Source organism: Heptranchias perlo, chromosome 5, assembly GCF_035084215.1.
Source record: "Heptranchias perlo isolate sHepPer1 chromosome 5, sHepPer1.hap1, whole genome shotgun sequence".
NCBI classification, from domain to species: domain Eukaryota; kingdom Metazoa; phylum Chordata; class Chondrichthyes; order Hexanchiformes; family Hexanchidae; genus Heptranchias; species Heptranchias perlo.
This window is the reverse complement of record NC_090329.1, coordinates 47620463-47636715: the sequence shown is the minus strand read 5'-3', so window position 1 is coordinate 47636715 and position 16253 is coordinate 47620463. Positions and strand designations below refer to the sequence as shown.

At 40.0% G+C, this 16253-nt stretch overlaps 1 protein-coding gene across 3 annotated transcripts in view; it reads left to right on the top strand.

Moving 5' to 3' along the window:
- Positions 1-6401: 6401 nt before the first annotated feature.
- LOC137321733 (kelch-like protein 29) overlaps positions 6402-16253 on the top strand; it is a 459448-nt gene continuing 449596 nt past the window's right edge. For 2 of the 3 annotated variants that reach the window (XM_067984318.1, XM_067984320.1), the window contains exon 1: positions 7006-7082. The gene's annotated coding sequence lies outside the window, so the exon portion shown is untranslated. Of the gene's footprint in view, positions 6620-7005; positions 7083-16253 lie in introns of those variants that run through there. The other variant, XM_067984319.1, reaches the window with a different exon arrangement.

Below are 16253 nucleotides of genomic sequence, written 5' to 3'. Positions count from 1 at the left end.
AGATACACCACCAATCACAACTGTACAATCACAACTGCTATGATTGGTCACTAACCTTTTCGCCCTGTTACTAACACATTTGTTTCAAAGCCCTTCACTTTATCTACAAGTCTCTTGTGAAGCACTTCATTCGATGTTTTCTAAAATTTCTCAAGTGCGACATGCACCACATATGTTACAACAAAAATGGGAGAAAGTAAGATTATCAAAATACATAAAAAGAACTTGTAGTGTAGACCTAGAGGTTGAGAGTAATCACTGTATTTATGGAACAAGAAGTTACAGAGGTAATTGACCTTAGAAGTGCTGTTAGGCATGCATAACTGTCAATGTGCATATAATGTGTTTAAATGTTAAACACTTAAGAACATTGTCTCTTACAGCTTTTTAAAGTCAAGAACGTTAAAATGTTGTGAGGCAAAGAAATCTGTGTGGGACAGAATAGAATTTTGGTTTAGGTACTTTCTGGATTCTGTGGCATAAAATGGTTTATGAGCCAATCAAGACATAGTTGGAGGGAGTAATTTACAATTGGACCTGAGGAATTGCCAGTCTTTATCACACCATAGCTAAGTGTCAGTTGAATGCTGTATATCTGCTGCATGATACTATAGCCTGCAACAGGAAGGGCTTGTTTTGTATTCATTCTATGATTGGGCAGGCAGCAAGATACTTCTTCTATACAGAAATGTGAATCCTTATTTTTTTCTTATTCATTCATGGGATGTGGGCGTCGCTGGCAAGGCCAACATTTATTGTCCATCCCCAATTGCCCTTGAGAAGGTGGTGGTGAGCCACCTTCTTGAACCGTTGCAGTCCGTGTGATGAAGGTTCTCCCTCAGTGCTGTTAGGTAGGGAGTTCCAGGATTTTGACCCAGCGATGATGAAGGAATGGCGATATATTTCCAAGTCGGGATGGTGTGTTACTTGGAGGGGAACGTGCAGGTGATGGTGTCCCCATGTGCCTGCTGCCTTTGTCATTCTAGGTGGTAGAGGTCGTGGGTTTGGGAGGTGCTGTAGAAGAAGCCTTGGCGAGTTGCTGCAGTGCATCCTGTGGATGGTACACACTGCAGCCACAGTGCGCCAGTGGTGAAAGGAGTGAACGTTTAGGGTGGTGGATGGTGTGCCAATCAAGCGGGCTGTTTTAAAAACTATCAGAAAGAAATGGGTTTAGAAAGAGTTTTGACACTATGGAAGTCTGTTTTTGACCATGGTGAAATGAATAGGGTGAATGCAGAAAACGATAGCATTTTCTACACATCCCTATACATGACATCACTGCTAGAGTTCCTCAGGGGAACATTTTAGGTCTAATGATCTTCACTAACCTACTTCATCAATGACCTTCCCTCCATCATAAAGTCAGAAGTTGGGCTGCTCGCTGATGATTGCACAGTGTTTAGCTCCATTCACAATTCCTCAGATAATGAAGCAGTCCATGCCCGCAAGCAGCAAGACCTGGACGACAACCAGGCTTGGGCTGATAAGCGACAACTATTGTTCGCACAACACAAGTGCCAGGCAATGACCAATGGCATTACCGTTGCTGAGTCCCCCACTGTCAACATCCTGGGGGTCACCATTGACCAGAAACTCAACTGGACCAGCCATATAATTACCTGGCTACACAGCCAGAGGCTGTGTATTCTATGGTGAATGGCTCACCTCCCGATTACCCAAAGCTTCTCCATCACCTACAAGGCACAAGTCAGGAGTGTGATACTCTCCACTTGCCTGGAACGGTGCAGCTGCAACAACACCCAAGAAGCTTGACGCCATCCAGGACAAAGCAGTCCGCTTGATCGGCACCCCATCCACTAATCTAAACATCCGCCCCCCTCACCACCGGCGCACTGTGGCTGCAGTGTGTACTATCTACAGGATGCACAGCAGCAACTTGCCAAGGCTTCTTCGGCTGCATCTCCCATACCTGTGACCTCTACCACCTAGAATGACAAGGACAACAGGTGCATAGGAACACCATCACCTGCAAATTCCCCTCCAAGTCACACACCACCTTGACTTGAACATATATTACTGTTCCTTCATTGTCACTGGGTCAAATCCTGGAACTCCCTACCCAACAACATTGTGGGAGCACTTTCACCACCTGGACTGCAGCAGTTCAACAAGAAAGCCCACCACCACTTTCACAGGGGCAATACGCCAGCCTTGCCAGCGACACCTACATCCTGAGGCAAGGCTGGCATTTATTGCCCCTGTGAAAGTGGTGGTGGGCTTTCTTGTTGAACTGCTGCAGTCCAGGTGGTGAAAGTGCTCTCACAATGCTGTTGGGTAGGGAGTTCCAGGATTTGACCCAGTGAGAATTTTTTAAGAAACTACCGAAGTATATATTATTATACTGGGATCTATGATTGGTACTAGAATGTATAATCAGTAAGGGAACTACCACTGAGACTACAACTTCAAATTAGGTATATTTTTTGTGAATTTACTGCAGAGGTGAAGCCAGCTATTCAAACTTCCTATTGTAAAGTTTACAAAATCTCCTGGCTTTGAAAATAATGGTGTAGAAAATTCATGAGCTGATAGTGTAAAGCTAGAACACCAGTGCAGTGTTTATGGCCTGGAAATGATTGAGTTATGGCTGTAATTGTCCTGGGAGCAAAATGTCAATCTCATGACAAATCAATGGCTGTCATAAGTTAGTGACCAAATAATTGAGTCATAGGTGACTGCTAACCTCAGAGACAGTACCTGGAAATCAATAAAAGTCTTAAAGTATTGCATAGACATCTCAAACTTTACAATTACACAAGCAGAAAGGAGAGAGTTGTGGAAGTTTGCATGTATAACCTGCAAGGTTCAAATGACAGCAGAGTCAGCTGTCTGCAACTGAAGTGAAACATGAAACACAGTTTGTCTGATGTTCTGCACTCTGGTTAGTTAAACTCTAGCACCAACTGATATGTGCACTGTATTTATCGTCCCTGTTCAAATGAACTGTTAATGAAACATACTGTAAACGCATTCATTGCAAAGTTTGCAGAATGCCCAAGAAAAAGTTGCAAATTTAAAAAGAAATTATAGTTAATTACCAATAATATAAAAGATAAATAGAATGCATGCTCCAGAACTAGCTGCACCTCCAGCCAAGCTGTTCCAGTACAGCTACAACTCTGGCATCTACCCGACAATGTGGAAAATTGCCCAGGTATGTCCTGTCCACAAAAAGCAGGACAAATCCAATCCGGCCAATTACCACCCCATCAGTCTACTCTCAATCATCACCAAAGTGATGGAAGGTGTCGTCGACAGTGCTAACAAGCGGCACATACTCACCAATAACCTTGACATCAAGGCAGCATTTGACCGAGTGTGGCACCAAGGAGCCCTAGTAAAATTGAAGTCAATGGGAATCAGGGGGAAAACTCTCCAGTGGCTGGAGTCATACCTAGCACAAAGGAAGATGGTAGCGGTTGTTGGAGGCCAATCATCTCAGACCCAGGACATTGCTGCAGGAGTTCCTCAGGGCAGTGTCCTAGGCCCAACCATCTTCAGCTGCTTCATCAATGACCTTCCCTCCTTCATAAGGTCAGAAATTCTGATGTTCGCTGATGATTGCACAGTGTTCAGTTCCATTCGCAACCCCTAAAATAATGAAGCAGTCCAAGCCCGCATGCAGCAAGACCTGGACAACATCCAGGCTTGGGCTCATAAGTGGCAAGTAACATTCGTGCCAGATAAGTACCAGGCAATGACCATCTCCAACAAGAGAGAGTCTAACCACCTCCCTTTGACATTCAACGGTATTACCATCGCCGAATCCCCCACCATCAACATCCTGGGGGTCACCATTGACCAGAAACTTAACTGGACCAGCCACATAAATACTGTGGCTACAACAGCAGGTCAGAGGCTGGGTATTCTGTGGCGAGTGATTCACCTCCTGACTCCCCAAAGCCTTTCCACCATCTACAAGGCACAAGTCAGGAGTGTGATGGAATACTCTCCACTTGCTTGGATGAGTGCAGCTCCAACAACACTCAAGAAGCTCGACACCATCCAAGATAAAGCAGCCCGCTTGATTGGCATCCCATCCACCACCCTAAACATTCACATCCTTCACCGGCACACAGTCGCTGCAGTGTGCACCATCCACAGGATGCACTGCAGCAACTCGCCAAGGCTTCTTCGACAGCACCTCCCAAACCCGCGACCTCTACCACCTAGAAGGACAAGAGCAGCAGGCACATGGGAATAACACCACCTGCACGTTCCCCTCCAAGTCACACACCATCCCGACTTGGAAATATATCGCCGTTCCTTCATCGTCGCTGGGTCAAAATCCTGGAACTCCCTTCCTAACAGCACTGTGGGAGGACCGTCACCACACGGACTGCAGCGGTTCAAGGCGGCGGCTCACCACCACCTTCTCAAGGGCAATTAGGGATGGGCAATAAATGCTGGCCTCGCCAGCGACGCCCACATCCCATGAACGAATAAAAAAATATATATAGCTACACAAGTTGATCTGTAAATTTTTAGTGTAGTGCTGTGTCATGTGAAAATCTGAAGTTAGACCTGCAAAATAATTGACATGGTTGGTATTGGAACAGAGCTACTGAAGGTACAATTTCCTGGGCAGCTATGACTAGCAACTCATCTGGGAATTAATAGATGGCAACAGTAGCCCAGGAGGTAGTTTGAACATTGGGGAAGTTGCTGAGTATATTACTGATGATAGAAGTGTGAAATATTGATCACTAATCCAAGATCTGTTATTGTACCCTCTGCCCTTAATATTTTTCACTATTAATGCATGTGTAGTGAGTTCCTATAAATAAATACTACAAATTACAAAGCTAATCCATTATCTGGTTAGTTATCTATTTGTACAGAGTGCTTATTACTGCTTTATTCAGGATGTGAATCTTGCCAAGGTCACTCTTAATAGTTTTTTCCCTAAGTATTAAAACTGTAGAGTTCCATGACATCACAAAATATTTTTTTCTGATATTTAGGCTGGAAGTAAAGAATTCTCCTTGTTAAATATTTTGCTTCCCAGCATCATCTAGTATGGAATTATTCAGATTTTTACAGTCTAGGGGAATTTTAGGAATAAGTGATTTATGTTCTCAGAACTCTGGCCTGTGCTCTTCACCTTTTACCTTCTGTTAGTCAGAGGTCTTGAAATTGTGCTCTGTAATTTTACCATACAAACCCATTAATGTATTTGTATGAAATTAATTGACCCACCAATATCATGCAGCATAAATTCAAGGCCACAATTCCTAAAGCCTAAATGTTTTAGGAGGGCCTTCTCTATTTTGGGAACAGGAAGAGCCACACAACACAATAGCGTAATATATAACAACTTTTAAGCAATTCAATGACTGGTGTAATCTGAATTATATTTTTATGATATAAATCACATCATTATAACCAGAGTCATGTCATGGTATTGTGTATTTCTTAACGACTTCCCCCAGCCCAATCTTTTCATACTGGATAAGTGAGTAAGGAGGAAATGTATTGATGGGTAGGGTTCTTTAATTACTACCCATTAGCAGGGAAAATAATTTTCCAACAATGGGGCACAGCACTGCAGCTTTAAGTACTGTAATGGTAAATGTGTCATGCACATCTTTAACTGTAGGTGGGATAGTCAAGCAATTTCAACTTTGAGAAACTGAAGTGTGTGACACAATCTCCTCCACTACACAGGGGAAAACGTTGGTCAGTAGGGATCAGTGCATCAAATGCATCAGGCATTTTCTTCTTCATTACTTACCCATTAAGTATTTCATATTTTTCTTGACTTACTTCCATTTACACTTTAAAAAATTAAAAACCGTATAGATACGAATGATCACGATTTGCCACTGTAATTTCAGAAAATGAAGTAACTATTAAAAATAAATTCCAGTTAGAAAGAATTTTACATAAGGCTTATGGGAAGGGTCTTTCCAAGATATCGGACGTTATCGATAATGGTTCAGTACAAAAGCAAACATACAATTTTCGACATTCTCTGCAGGGAATGTCTCAATTATACTCAAATGAATCCACGTTATCGCTGGTTGTACAGCGGGATTACACCTGGTCCGGGCGGACGCGCGCCAAGCTCCGGCTGTCGGGCGCGAGCTCTCCCCTCCCCGCGCGCACGGGGCGCGCGCTCCCGATTCTCAGCAGCGAGCACAGGGGGAAACTGCTCCTCAGTCCCCGGCTCTGAGTCCAATACTGCTGGGGCTCGCCTGCTAGGAATCCGACTTCAGCTTCTCAACACAACCGGTGGAGGTGGTGGTGGAGGAGGAGGAGGAGGAGGAGGGGGTGTGGAAGCCAGTCAATAAACAGCCGTCTTTGGACGGGGAGGGGGGGGGCGGGAAGAAAAAAAATCCATTTAGAAATAAGAACAAAATAAAATAAAATTACCGTCCTGTTCCCTCACTGCTAATTACCGGAGAGGAGAGAACAAAAACAATCAACCAGCTGATCCGCTGCAATGGCTTATCCTCAAATATCTGGAATCTGAAATAAACTGTGCATCCTTCAGAGGGACTGCTGTCTGTTTAACCAAAAAAAAAACAACCTTTACTTCCTTTCCCGAACGTCAAAGAATTTGCAAGGACGCAACCTCCAACTCTCTACAGTGGAGGTAAGCTGTATTGTACATTGAATTGTCATTTAAGATAAAACGTCTTTGACCTGTGCTTGGGAGAGGGGAGATTGTTTCAGATTATCAGATTTATCTATTTGCAAAGTGACCGTACGTTATTAAAGTTGAACGTTTCCGAGCGGCTGCTGTGACTTTTTGGCAGTGGCGGTCAGCTTGGAGGGTTGGAGGAGATGTGGCGGCGGAGGTGCTGCCGTCTCCAATCCGCTTGCTGGGCTGTGCTGGGATCACACTCTAATCTTCGGACCCTTTGCACCCAGCTCCAGCTGCTCGCTGCGCGTGCGCGCGCCTTCCCCGCTGTATAAAACTTGCTGCTCATCAGGGCAAGTGACACATTAAACATTTGGATTTATAGCGTCCAGTGCACTGCATCCTAGCAAAGCAAAGAGAACTAAAGTTACTGGAAGCGTCTTTCTGGTGTAAAGCTGGGTCACAAACATCTTGAGTAAGTTTTTTTCTCTCTCTCTCTCTGTGTTTCCCCCCCTTTTTTTTAAGCTGTATTTTGCTCCTGACCTATTTTTGTTCCCCTTTTTCTTTTATGTTCTCCTGAATTGCTTTAATTAATGAGACACGCTTTGCAGTTGATGAACTGGTGAGAGATTTATTTCAGCAGAAGCTCAACGCATTTAGCGCAGTGCTTGGTATTTTTTTTTAAATAAGAGAATACACGGTGAGTAATTCTAGTTGGGTGCGAGTCGTGCTGCAGAGTGATCGTGAATCAGTACCAGGATGTTCCCTTTGTTTTCATCACTTTGTAAGACTTTACGAAAGTTGATATACTTGTGTCGATTTTCAGTAGATTGAATTACTGTATATATTGTAGGGCACGGCATTACAGCGAGAGAGTTTTAATGGGTTTTAGTGATGGTACAGTAAGTGATCTTGTTTTGCTGTTTGACACATGATGACAATCTTTTTCTGGTGCCCGAGAAGTCTGAGGTAGCTTTGGCCGGCTATAAATCTCCCATAATCTATCCACACAATGGTCTTTTTTTTAATCAATCATTGCACAGTTCACGGAGAATGTCGTTTTCAAAACGGATTTCCATGCTGCGGTCAATATTTGGTATGGTAAAAATAGAATCGTTTAAAACCCTGCCTTCTCTGGGTCCCCAGTGTAGGTTTGTGATGTGTGACAGCTGCCCCTCCGGGTTCGATACGCTGTACAATTTCAGCTTTGTCGTGTTAATGAACGGCGGCAAACGGGATTCTCTTGTCATTCCAGCCTGAACGTGCAGCAGCGGTGCCATAAGCCTCTTGTATAGTTCACTCCACAGGTTTAAGACTGCTTGGGCCAATATTTATTGTTTCAGAACAGTCCCTCCTTTATTCTTCCTGTTTAGAAGCCGTGATTACATAGTACACCCGTTTATGTTCAGGTACAGTGGTGTTAAAACGATATCTTAAACCCCATTCTTTGAATCAGGCAGAAAACCGAGCCAAACTGCTTATATAGAATGGAAAAAAAAAACAAATCGATATCAGAAGCATGGTTAGCAACACTGACTCCTTTTTAAAAAAAACAGGGTAGATAGCTCGGTTGTTTTAATCAAATAGTATATTTTTTACAAAACTTTACTTTTGAGCACGACATCTGGTTTTGTTAACTACAGATTAAAATAAGATGAACCAAGGAATAGGCAACCTCTGGTAGAGTACAATTTAGTACGAGAAACGCAGTAGTTCAGAACTCAGGCATAATTGCAATATTTTCTGTTATATTACACAGATTTCGGCACTGGTCTGTGTGTATTTAACTTAAAAACTTTCGTAGCTTTCATTATTTCCGTGGGACTGCTGCACTGTCGGAGGTGCTGTCTTTCGGATGAGACGTTAATTCGAGGCCCTGTCTGCCTTCTCCGGTGGAGGTAAAAGATCCCATGGCACAATTCCAAGAAGAGCAGGGGAGTTCGCCATGGTAGCCTGGCCAATATTTATCCTGCCGCCATCGCCTTTTTAAAAAAAAAACAACGGATTATGTGGTCGTTATAACATTACTGTTGATGGGACCTTGCTGTGTGCAAATTGGCTGCTGTTTCCTACATTACAGCAGTGACTACACTTAAAAAGTACTTCATTAGTTGTAAAGTGCTTTGGGACATCCTGAGGTTGTGAAAGGCGCTGTATAAATGCAAATCTTCCTTTTCTTTATTTCATTTTTTTTAAACTGTCAAAATGGCTTTCAGGCACTAAGTTGTAGGAAAAATGTTCTGAGCTCCAACATATTATTTCAAGTGATGGACTGTTTCTTTAAGTTTTAATTTAGTAGTACTCCAGCACTGCACTGGCAAACAGACCCACAGAGGAGTTTCCACTGAGTTCTGGAAGAAATGGTATATATAACATTGGATCTGTGAAGAGAATTGGACCACCAATTGTTAACAAAACTTTTATGGGATCCATAAAATAATTTGTTGTTTTCTATTAAGTCTTTATTTCCTCTCCCAAAGTTGTGTATTTTGTTTCATGAAGAATATATTCAAATAAAAATCACTTTTCAGGTGGAACTGGGTGGATGGATTAATCGCACAAAGTAGTAGGACTGAAATGTTCAATATACTTTAATTGCCATTTCCCAAAAGTTTTTAATAAATGGATAGTGGAATGGTTGAAAAAGCTCTAATTGGCATTTTCAAGCTATGTGAAATATTTTTACTTGTATTTGATCCATGGAACTAATTTGATTGGAGTGGTACAGTATTAGCAATGTCCCAGTGAGCTTGAGTCGTGCAAGTATTTCAGCATATTTGCAAATTTTATGTAGTTTGAATAGTAACCCATCTGAAATAAGTTTTCAATGGTTGTAATGTAGTAATGATGATGCAAAAGCCTTTCTGAAGCTATCTGCTGAAGACACTTGTTTTTCTTAATTTGTCATAGATTTGATGTCATAATTAGGACTGTGTTAATTACTAAATATCAAATCAACAATACAATTGACCTGTCACTGAGTTAGCCAATAATAGGAATTGTGCACACATTTAATATTATCGTTCAAAACCCATCTTACAAAGACATTCATTTCATTGGTGCCGTGTTTGCCAGAAGAAACCATGGTCACTGCACCTCAAAAGCAATTCATAGCATGAAACATTTTGAAATGTTTTAATGTGATAAAGCACTAAATAAACAAATATTAATAATAATATTACCTGCTTTTAACATCTGTGTCAAAAGAATCACTTTGTTAAATGAGGTGTGGTTTCCACAATGCTAAACCCAGGAAGCAGATTTTTGCACCTGGGATACTTCGCCTCCCAGACCAAATCAGAGAATATTTCATATTACACTCTGATAGCAAAAGAAGAATTTGTGTTTTTGATCTTTACTATTTGGGCAACATAAATGAGCTTGTTTTTTTTCAGGATAGCATTACATTTCTGTGCAACAATCTGATGCTGCAGTTATCAAGGTTCTGTACCATTTATATGGTCTGTCTGTCTGTTCATTGTATTCTGCCCTAGGGCAGGTCCTAACTCAAGTCTCACACATGAGATTCTTGAGCCACTTACTAGGGAAGAGCAGTTGAGGTGGTTTCCCATTGCCTTTCACACGGTTTGTCTTCGAAGTACCTTCTCCTAGGTGGATGCAAGTACACCTTCTGGATGTCGAGCCGATATTCAGGGTCGGCTTTCCAGTCCCCGTTCACTGGGCTGTCTGGAGTTGGTCCAAAATTCAATCCATCTGACTCAGAGGTGGGAATGCTACCACTATATCATTTCTATGGTATAGTATCCAAATAGTTGATTAAAATCTTTAGTAAACAAAATAATTGATTACAGTTTGTCTCAATAATTACATGTCCTGTATTGACAGGATCCAAAGAAACCCGCAGGTGAAAAAGATTTGTTCTAAGCATTACTGATTTTTGAAGACGTTTCACCATCTGCAGCAGGGATTGATAGTGGCAAGCTCGTGATTTGTGTACTTGAGGCTTTGACTTCTGCTCTTGGCTAAACCTTGGCTGCTGCCAGTCCTAGAATCAGGTAGTGGTGAAGAGTGAAAATCATTACCACAAGTATTCAAGCCACACATTGACTGATTACAGTTTTTAAAAAATCCTGCTGCATGTATTTAAACATCAGTAAGCACACTACCTGAGCATTTGAAGTAATGGCCTCTACTCTCTGCTTTAGTTCCTGGGCCAGCAATTGGGAGGAACAAGAGATCAACAACTTGAATATGCAAACATGCACTTATTGATATCAATTTCCCATTGGGAAATAATATCTTTTGCTTTAGTCTGGTGCGTTCATCAAAATATTTCATAGTTCGATTTCTTTACTTCCTACACCATGTATGAAAAGGAAAATAGATTTGGAGTACTGAAGTTTAAATCTTTTTTGTATACTATACCCTCACTTCAGATATCCAGAAACACTGCTACAATAAACTGCTTTTCTGGAGTTATACCACAAGATCTACATCACATCTACAGTAATATCGCCATCTTATGACCAGATTTGTGTACATAATATTTTATTAAATGTTGCCAGATGTTGGGGGTATCATTTATAATTTTTTTTTAAAAAGTCAATTTACAGAGGTATTTCATTTACTTTTTAATTTCTTTTTAATAGTGGAGTCATACAATTTAAAGATTGCTAACTTGTTAAGTGACTTACACAGTCAGTACTTTGTGCAGAAGTGCATAGAACATTTGGGAAAGATTAACTTTTGTCGGATGTCTGTGACACTTGGTGATCTTTGAAGTTTCCAGTCTGTAATGGAACTGCAAATTTTTTGAGGAAAAGGGTTTATTTATTTTTTTATCTGAAAAGTAATCCATTATACAACAGTTATATAAACATTTATCATTTTTTATTGACAAAATTTACTAATTGGTAGGCAAAAATCCTACCGCTAAAAATAAATTAGTAAATAATAAGCTGAGGGAGCAGTACTTGAAGGATGTTGCCTGTTTAATAATTCATGTTTGAAACCATAATTAAACCACCGTTCAAGATTCACAACCAGTCAGTTACACCAAAATCCTTTCCAGCAATATTCATTAACCAGAGTACAAACAACAGTCAGAATGAGGAATTCTATCTTTCTGTCAGTATGCCTTGCTTATTTCTGGAAAGAGTTAACATGCTAAGTAATCAAACATATAGTCTTTCAAAATATAAATGACCTGTTTTGAATAGTCTAAATATTATGTCGCAACTTTAAGTGAAGTATAAAACAATCCACGTCTTATCCCCATTTCTTACCTAGGGAATCTACACTGTTCCACTGTGCAAAATACCATTAGAATGTTTTCTCAGTTCTCCTTATTGGCTGCTGTGATGCACGTACATGTGCTGATCCTGCATTGCACATTCCTTCCTCATGTCTAGATATTTGGATTTCAAACAATTTTCTAGAGCATGTGAGCTGTGAAAACCTGTGACCGGCTGAACCAGGAGAACAAATATTGTGAAAGGCTCAAATCCTCCTGTAAATACTAGTCCAGTCATAATGATGCTTAGCATGTTTTATGCTAGCATAAGACACGGATGATTCCAGCATAAAACGTACTACAGCATTTATGATTACCATTAGCAGATGTCACTTTGGAAATATGCACTTTTATTGTACACTAATGCCCGTTGTCTCTGCCAATCAGCTCATTAATTTCTGTTTAATCTGCTAATGTAAAATAATGGATCAGTGCATGACTGGATTGCAGTTAACAGGCATACTGATTATTACCAAAATCAAATATTAATGCACTTTTTTTGAGTGCTGATTACAACAGCATTGCTGTTTACCATAAGCAACAGCGTCTAAATCTTAATTAGTGAATAGAGGTGAGCAGTGAGTTTTCTGAATCTTCCCAAAATAAAAGTGAAAGATTAAAAACCAACCATTTTATTGTAAAATATTTTGATAATACACAGAGCCTTTTATTAATATGCACCACTTTCCAGTCAAATAGTCATAGAAGGAATGAAAATAAAATGGGAACTTTAAAGATCATGTCACTAAGCTTCCCTGATGATCTAGTGAGTAAAGGCACTGCTCTTAATCACTTGAGCTGTGCTAACTTAGCTGATCTTAGTTAGGTCTGTGGTAGACCTCAACGCCCTTGGGTTAGCGAGGGAAAAATTATGTAGAGTTCCCACTCCTGATTGGTATCTTGTACCCCATGCTGGAAAACGTGAGTGTGTGGTGAGACGGCGCTTGGACATCCAAGGTCAAATAGCATGCCAATGCATGAAGAATGGTCACTTGGGTGAGATACCGGAGACCTGCTAACTCCCATGGAATCATATCCGAGGAAGAGTCAGCACTTCCAGAACAGGAGGGCGCAAAAATGGTTAAAATGAACTTTATAAGCACTATACATCTAAGCAACAATATGAATGGGAACAGTAGTTACACTATAGGATAGAGTGGCAGAGTTCCATGTTTGAGCGCTAAAAACATCTTAATAGAGCACTATTTTCAGGTTTTGATTGCCAGTTAGTTTCTTTTGATTAAAGAGTAACTAATGGGACAGTCAATTGGCAAATCACAGCACAGGATACCGACTTAAATTTGAAGACAAAAAAATTATTAGTCACTCTTTAATTCAATGTTCTATCATGTCTGGCGTAGTGTTCCTTATGATAATCCAGTAACCATCTACAGCCCTAACACCCTCCAAGATCCCTGTGCTCCTCCAATTCTTGCCTCTTGCGCATCCCCGATTTTAATCACTCCACCCTTGGTGACCATGCCTTCAGCTGCCTAGGCCCTAAGTTCTGGAATTTCCTCCCTAAATCTCTCTGCCTCTCTATCTCCCTCTCCTCCTTTAAGACGCTCCTTAAAATCTGCCTTTGACCAAGCTTTTGGTCACCTGTCCTAATATCTCCTTATGTGGCTTTTTGTGTCAAACTTTGTTTGATAACGCTCCTGTGAAACGCTTTAGGACTTTTCACTACATTAAAGGCGCTATATAAATGCAAGTAGTTGTTGTTCTTTATATTGCCCTTTTGATGCCGATGCACCAAAAATTATGACATTGTGCTGATGTGGCAGGAAATCTGTACAAGTAGCAGATTTGTACAGGCTAGATTTATTAGGTGAAAAGGAGTACTATAAAAGTGTAAATTGATTAAGCGATGCCATATTGGCATACTATGGGGCTAAAGATTATCAATTTAGTCAAGTCTAGATGTGAAGCTTTGATATGTTTGTATACTAGGTAAGCGCATGTCAGCTGAGACTGTTAACATAAATATTTGTGATATCAAAATGGTATTTTTTATGATGATGTAAAATGGAGTGCATAGCATGAAATGTAATACTTGATGTTTGTAAATTTGGTCTTTGAGGCACAGTGGTGTGATTCTGTATGTAGCTTTCACTAGTTTGACTAAGTGGCATTGAAGATAGTAGTAGGAAACGATTCATTATGAATTCTTGCTTTTCCTTCATGTTTCTCTTAAAACATCTGCCACAGATTTTTCATATCCTTAGGGTAGTTATAAAGAGGATGGTGGAATCAATATGCAATTCTGTATGTCCACATTGTATCTATGCGCAGTGATATATACTTGGGGAAAAGTTAGCAATGATTTATTTCTATTCTGCACAATATTTTAAATAGTTTTAGGAATAACTTTGTCTGCACACTAAGTACAGTTTGTTCTTCATGTACTAAAATTGGTTTACTTGGTTGTAGTGCCTAATTCTGCTTTAGTATGCATGAATAATTAACAGTAAAATGTACATTACTTTAAACCTGCAATTATTAATCCTAATTTTGAAGTTTTTCAAAACTTCTAATAAAATATCCAAAAGAGAAAATTGAAATAAACAGGATCACAGGTGGTCAGGTTCATATTACATGTAAATTAATCGATTCTTGTGCGATTTCTTCTGAGCAGCATAGTTTACAAAGCTGGGCCAGGTCGGATCGAGATTTGATAGACTGTTTGGAACTGGTACTCAATGCACAAACCCGTATCAATTTATTTATAAACAGTGAATGAATTCCGCCATTGAATATCCTGTTATACTTGCAGTACTCACATCACAGTGCACCAATCGTGCCATGCTAACCAGACAATTATATTTACATCAATTACTAACAGTATTTGTCATAATGTGAGGGGTGGCTTTGGTATAAAATAAACAATCCTTCCAGGCTTCTCCACTGAACACTTCTTTCCTTCCCTTAAGTGGTTAACCTCAGCTGGACATCCTTCAGTCCAGTACAGGCCTGAGCTGCCTCCTCATCAATCTTAATTACGTTCCCTTCCCCAGTGTTCTTACCTGAGCTCTTGCCAGTCAATCTTACCTGGTTGGGTGCTGTATTGACAGAAAGCAAGAAACGGTGCCACTTCTATTTTACCCATCTGCTGTGCTGAAAGGATACTGGTGGTAGAGTCTGTTGTTCTGGTGACCTTTGTAGATTGGGGCGGTGCCAAGCATTCCAAGTCTTAGCAAGCCACTGTACCCCTTTGTGCATTTGGGTACAGGACGTACCTCTTTTGTTCCTGGGAGGGGTTATTCACATTCCAAATGCAAAAAGGATTCGTTCTTTTACTCTGTAGTTTTTCCCAGCATGCTTGCTAGATCAATTTGTTTCCTTTTCAACTTGTAAGAGGTAGTGACCGAATCATCTCACTCCAGGAGGATATTTTTTGCCCTCCTAATGACCTAGTCCCCATTCCCAACTATCTGGAGGGCTTCCTTTTGTCTCCAACCTAAAATACTTGTTTCTGTCAGTGGAACTTATGGAGGTGCAGGTGTAGATGTTCTCGTATCCTGGAGCTGGTTTAAAACTAGTAGGTAAATGAGTTTACCATTTGTGCACATACAAGTCCAAAACAAACCAACTACCCATGCACATCTTCACCATTAATAAACAAAGTAACATACAGGTACAATTTTTATTATATGCTTCATTTCACCCCCACCCCCCTCAGTTGCCATTTGTATAAGATGATTAATGTTGAATCTAGGGGAATTGACTATCTAAGGAGTCATTGGTACTGAAAAAAAAATGGGAGAATTATTTGACAACATAATTGATGTTGATATGGGAGATACAGAATTATGTGTATGTATTCTGCATTTGTGATCATAAAATATAGGTTATAAGGATATGGTTTCCAGAAAGAAGTCACATGCACCCAAGCCTAAAACTAATGAAATACTCAATTTATATTTGCAGTTCATCCATTAAAAATCAATGTTTGTAAAGGAACATTCCAGGGAACTTGTGTGATTTTTGTAATTTGGAATTAAATTACAAAATTTAAATTTAAACAAAATAAGAAATAAAAACATTAGCTGATGATAATGCTATTGGTAACTGCAGGGGGCTGAGAATATATACAAAACTTACACAGTACTTTAACTCATTATTTCTGTAGTTCTTTATGATTAAATTTTTAATCTTTCTCTTAAAACAACCACAGCATTGATGGATAATAGTTTATTATAGTGATGAATATAATAATTGTCCTTTCTCTACAACTGATTCAGTGGCATCTTTAAATCTAACTGCCTGCTATAAAGGATTTTGATATTTACAATAAATTATTTGCAGTAATTATTAAAATAATTAATTTTATAAAAGCACAAAGACCAAAATGTCATATTGCAGATTATATAAGTATGTTAAAATTGCCCAAGA